The sequence below is a fragment of the Pinus tabuliformis genome, chromosome 3_2, assembly GCF_031772625.1.
Source record: "Pinus tabuliformis cultivar Carrire ecotype Pingquan chromosome 3_2, CPIR1, whole genome shotgun sequence".
Lineage (NCBI taxonomy): Eukaryota > Viridiplantae > Streptophyta > Pinopsida > Pinales > Pinaceae > Pinus > Pinus tabuliformis.
Window position 1 is genome coordinate 65,517,693 of NC_142302.1, and position 5,784 is coordinate 65,523,476.

The 5,784-nt window shown below is 37.3% G+C and overlaps 2 long non-coding RNA genes across 2 annotated transcripts; one reads left to right on the forward strand and one right to left on the reverse strand.

Annotated features, from left to right (window-relative positions):
- The first annotated feature begins 4,034 nt into the window (after positions 1-4,034).
- Positions 4,035-5,472, forward strand: LOC149179864 (uncharacterized). The gene is made up of 3 exons (XR_016256880.1): positions 4,035-4,138; positions 4,678-5,004; positions 5,377-5,472. It is a non-coding gene; the product is annotated as an uncharacterized LOC149179864 (long non-coding RNA).
- Positions 4,254-5,503, reverse strand: LOC149179865 (uncharacterized). Its single transcript, XR_016256879.1, has 3 exons — positions 5,396-5,503; positions 4,913-5,024; positions 4,254-4,759 (listed from the first exon to the last, which is right to left on the reverse strand). It is a non-coding gene; the product is annotated as an uncharacterized LOC149179865 (long non-coding RNA).
- Between the last annotated feature and the right edge of the window lie 281 nt (positions 5,504-5,784).

The following is a 5,784-nucleotide window of genomic DNA, read 5'->3' on the forward strand; positions in this document are numbered from 1 at the left end:
CACGTGGAACCTGTGATCTTTCACCTTCCTTTTCTCCTAATTTCCATTATTTTCATAAATAAATGTGCCAAAATACCTCATGCCTTTCCAAAACCTTAGCCATTGCCTTTGCCAATTTCCTTAGCCCTAATAAACCAAATCAACACCCACTAGGGTGTTTTCACCCACCATTAAGCTTATAATACGTGTCCCATCATCCATGGTATTTATATATTTTTACATGGAATTTTCACGAGGACTGTTACAACCTCTAACTAATTCTCACAAGTACTTCATGATTATTAATTATACATAATACCTTAGAACACTTAACCTTCAAGTATGCAAAGAAAACTAATTCCAAAGCACAAAAGAGAAGTAAAATTAAAGTTCTAACTATTTCTAAAATTAAAGTTTTAACTAATTCTTACAAGTACTTAATGATTATTAACTACACATAATACCTTACCGCACTTAACTTTCATGTATGCAAGGAAAACTCATGCTAAATGTATGCCAGGATAACTCATGCTAAGGCACAAAGTAGAAGTAAAATTAGGAAATATTAAACACAAAATATGAATCAATACTAAACACACAAAAATTGAAAAATGAAAATCCACACAATAATAAAAAACAAAGGATAAATTTCACAAGCCTTTACCACTTTTTTTTTTTTTTTTTTTTTATACCACATGGTGAATCGGTAACTGCCTGGCCTAATCTAGGAGAGACCCAGGATCAAACCTGAACGCTGCCACTATAACACCAAGAGCATAACCAACCACCTGCAAATCAGTTATACTAAGTTCCTATGATTTTAGCAAGAGCAGACTCAACGGGAAAGGGGAATCCGCCCCTCTAGCCGCCACCACAGCAGGTCAATGTACTCAATGAGATTTGAACTTCGGTCTGCCCGGGCTTCGCCCATGTGACTTACCGTCAAACCACACATCACTGTACCACAAGCCTTTACCACTTACGAAAAAAGAAAATATGGAAAGTAGGCTAGGTAACTCCAATAATATGGAAGGTAGGCTAGGTCACCCCTATAAACTAAATTGTAAAGATAACCAATTATTTATAAAACTTAAATTTCTTTACAGATTCTAATAATTATATATTGTTATTCCACTTACATCCCATTCCCTGACATTTGGAAAGTATGCTGGGTCACCCTTATAAATTAAAAAGAGATAGGGAAAGTATGCGAGGTCACTCCTATAAACTAGATTGTAAAATATTTATAAAGTATAAATTTCTTAGTCAATTCTAATAATTAAATATTTAAAATTTGGGAATATGGGAAGATTCATGCATCCTTCATTTGCCCATTAGTCCACTAGTTGGTTGCATTTACTTTAAAATTTCTATCTAATAATAGTTGAAAAGTAGTTGTCTCAAGATATTCATTTAATTAACAAGGAAAGCTGCGACGCAGCGAGTCCCTGCGTGAAGTTGGGCCTGCCTGACCCGGGGTTATGCTCTCTATTTTCAAAGTTTATGGACGATAGCAGAAATGCTTTGGCATTCAACAAGCTGGAATAATCTATCAACAAGCAGTTTATGGACGATAGCAGAAATGCTTTGGCATTCAACAAGCTGGAATAATCTATCAACAAGCCTGATATATGTAACTGTTTATATTATTTTTTGGGATAGAAACAGACTTGCTATTACATGTCTGCTAATGGTTTGTGCTTTGGCATTCAACAAGCTGGAATAATCTATTAACAAGGGTCTGGAACTATTCTAGTAATATAGGCGCTTATAAGCCTGATATATGTAACTGTCAGTTTGTATTGAAACCATTCACCTATGAAGATTCAAGCAGGATAAGGCAGACCTATGAAGATTCAGTCATGATATGAAATCAAGCTTGTAGGCATATGACTAAGCGTTACCCTCATCTTTGGGTTGGCCCCTTTTTAGTTTAGTCGAAAGATTTGGTGAAAAGAATTCATACATTCACCAGTCATGGCAGTCATTGAAGGGCATTGCTAGCCAAGTCTTACCGGGAAGTCCTATGGTTCACTTACACTCAGTAGCTTGTAACTATTATGGAAAGTTCTGTTACACCCAATGTGATAAGCTAACAGAACTAGTTATGTTTTACATGCTATGATTACCATTACAGTGGAATAGCAATATCTAGTGATTACAATGTGATAAGCTAACAGAACTAGTTATGTTTTACATGCTATGATTACCATTACAGTGGAATAGCAATATCCAGTGATTACAGTAACATAACCTTTGCATAACTATGGTAATCTTAACCTTATGAAGCTAATTTGAATACAGTTAAATCGTGCTTAAGCTATAATAATATCAGTACTCATTTGATTAGGGAACAAATACGATCCTCTAGTAATGCCAAACTACTTCTCCCGTCAACCACTTTATTTACATAACTAACAACTTTATTCTTGCGTTCGTATAACTTGTTAAGATAGAGTTGGTTGTACGCTATGATAGCGGTGGTTTCAATAACTATAGTATTTTCCCCAGTATGTATCCATCGGTCTCTACAAACATGAATTTCCGCAGCATACTTTTAAGAAGTCCTCGGTCTTACGAACAGATGTTATTCAGATCTTATACGTTTCAGAAACAGCTCTCCATGCTAGCACGAAGATGAAAGCATGGTGAGCGTTACATTCATTTGGGCATACATAGCGCACTTCTTTGATAGGCATTTTAGAATATATGATACATGTACCACATTATTTTCGTAGGCATTTATTGGTAAACCATAGAATGTCAATTGGACTCAAAGTTTTACAATGCGTGTTGTGATTTGAATGTGCTTCTGTATATTTTTATTGAAACTGGATAGTGATAACTTGTACTTGCTAGAAATAAATCACAAAACCCAAGATCATGGTAGTATACAGATTGTTTTTTCATACTTTAAATGTTTATTAATTAAAACACACACTAGCTTTTGATCTATGGGACCCTGGGTGCCGTTGGTTTACATCAAATTCAATCATAATCGAAGGCACAATATGGTTTGTCACCGATTGCCTGTACTATATTATAAAAAATTGAAAGATAACACATATCAGACATTTAAACCATATTAAAAATGTGATTTTGCTAATTATATATTCTAATTTCAACTTGCGCCACATGTACTCGATCAGCTATCTGTCTTCGTTGACATTTTAGCAGTTGACGTGCTGTTACAAGTCAGATAACACATATCACACATTTAAAACATATTGATAATGCGCTTTTTGCTAATTAGAATGTGGCCAACGCTCTTATTTTGGACTTGTAGTTTTAAAAGTAAAATAGATTCAACGTTTTTAAGAATTTATATTATATTTGTAATATCCAATCTATATATATAAAATACAAACCAGTTTTCAAAAACATTTAAAAAAATTTAATATGTTTTTCAGAAAGCTGGGTACAAAAGTATACAGAAAAATATGTAAACTCATTTTCTTTTGGCACAAATTAACGCTCAAATGTTGAATATGCGTGGCACAACCATTGTATATCTATTGCCCACAAGATCCGGAAATATATAGTGTCTTGTCCTTATTCCAATGGCAACTAGAATATGTTTTGAAATCCGAAGTAATGGTTGTTGTGATGTGTTGATGAAGTGAAATATATAGTGTCTTGTCCTTATTCCAATGGCAACTAGAATATGTTTTGAAATCCGAAGTAATGGTTGTTGTGATGTGTTGATGAAGTGGAGAAAAGACGGATTTCATGGCTGTGTGCGAGAATCTGATCTGCACGTCCAAAAAGTAGAAGGTCGAAAGTTATTGTGCCCACGTGTACCAAGAACTGAGCATGCAATGCATTACCACGTATCTCTCATGCTGAACACGAACCTGCATGCATACCAAATGCCTCATGCGGTGGAACAACGGCTAGCTTGGCTGTCAGCAACGTCCATTAACTGTTGGCTCCAATGTCCATTACCAGCTAGCTCCCGACTGTAAAAACCTATCTAATGGAGCAATCCCTTATCTCTCTCGAATATGCTAACTAGTTCTAGCTTCAATTCTTGTGCTCGTGGTCTATATGAAGAACTTGAACCAGTAGCGGCCATCTCACAAAGTACCAACTGTATACCAAACAGTCTCGCAGATCCTCTTTTTCTATTACGCCTCGAGGAAGTCCAAGGTTCGAGCATGTAAGTACCAACTGTATACCAGCCCACATGTTCAGAATGGTACAATATACGAGTATCTTGTGTCCTCTAAAACATCCTGCATAGGTTTGTTGACAGTGCGTAGCCTGTAAAGTAATAATATCTTGATCTAATAGCAGAATATATAGAATCTACTGTTGGTTAAGACGTGGTGCTGTCCGTGATATCATTTGAATTATTTCTTCGAAGAACGGTGAAAACCAAGTCTTCCAGATCTCCATCCTGCCTGTTATTCGGGCGTGTCTGCTCAGATAATCTTTCGACGCCCTGGAAGACATCCATCTCTTGGGATGTAGACAGGCGATGAATGCCCCCATGCATGTCCCGCACGTTATAACTGCTCCATGAACGCTCATCCTCCATAGCCCCCTCATTGTAATTATTGATTGCAACGTTGCCGCATCGAATCTGTTGATGGTGGTCTTCCGTAGGATCCAAATAGTCTTTATTATAAGAACTGTTGCTTTTGCAATTATATGTTAAACTTGACATTTCCGATTGCTTGTCATTCAAATATTCAGGACTTGGTGAAGCCCCCACTGAGCTGCTACTGGCTGCGAGCTGAGCATAGCCGACAGCCAATTCTTCTTTCAAATTCACAACCTGCCATTGAAAAACAAAACGATTTCAGGCATCTCAGGCGTCATCAGATATTAAATATCTCGTTAATCTAAAATGAAACATCTAAAGGAATTTGCTTGCATGGAAATGGGGATGAAAGAAAAGGTGCAGTTCAGTTGCAGTTGATAGACCTACCTGTTGCTGAAGACCATAAATATGCGAAACGCAACCATAAACGGGATCCTGAAGTCTGGTGGAGAGTAGTAGCAGCTCTTAGCGGCGAACGGGTAAGTAATACTTCTCTAATCTGCCATTTAGTGGGGATAAAATACCGCATATTGTGATTAATCTGAAAACGTAAAATAGAAATGTATTTCTTTCTTGCTGTTTCAACTCAGACTATATTTACCGTTTATTACAAACCTAGTATGTTGTTTGAAAATTGGATGTGATTCTGTCTTGCTAATGGAGTATTAATCTATTTAAATGGCATTCATGGTTTAGAGGGATGTGATTCTGTCTTGCTAATGGAGTATTAATCTATTTAATTCATAGTTTAGAGCTATAATTATTATTCTAGCAGCCTATGCGGCAAAAAAATCATTAGACTGGCCAGAATTATGCAACTGCTCTGAAGTTTGATTGCTTTTTACCTACAGATTAAGAAGGGGTACTTACAGATTAAGAAAAAGCAAGAGTGAGGCAGTTTACTTCGGGCATAAGCTGCTCGGTTCCGCAGACGACCTTCACAGGCATTATAGGCATTGACAGGGACCAGTTCCGGCGGGAGGCAACCAATTTGGCCTGGCATAGTCTACAAAATGAAGACAGAGACCTGGGATTCTGCAAATACCAGCAATATTAATACGGCGGCGTCTGTACACAGTTTAAACCCTGCTGCTCGCAGATTGTAAAGAAAAACCGAAAATCCCCGGAGTCACAATCACAATGCAAGGTGACAAAGGAGGGTAGCAGTGTATTTAATGAGATGCAGTGGGCCGACGTCAGAAAGACACGGGTGCAGGGCATGCACAAAGACACGGGTGTAGGGCAGGACCTCTCCACAG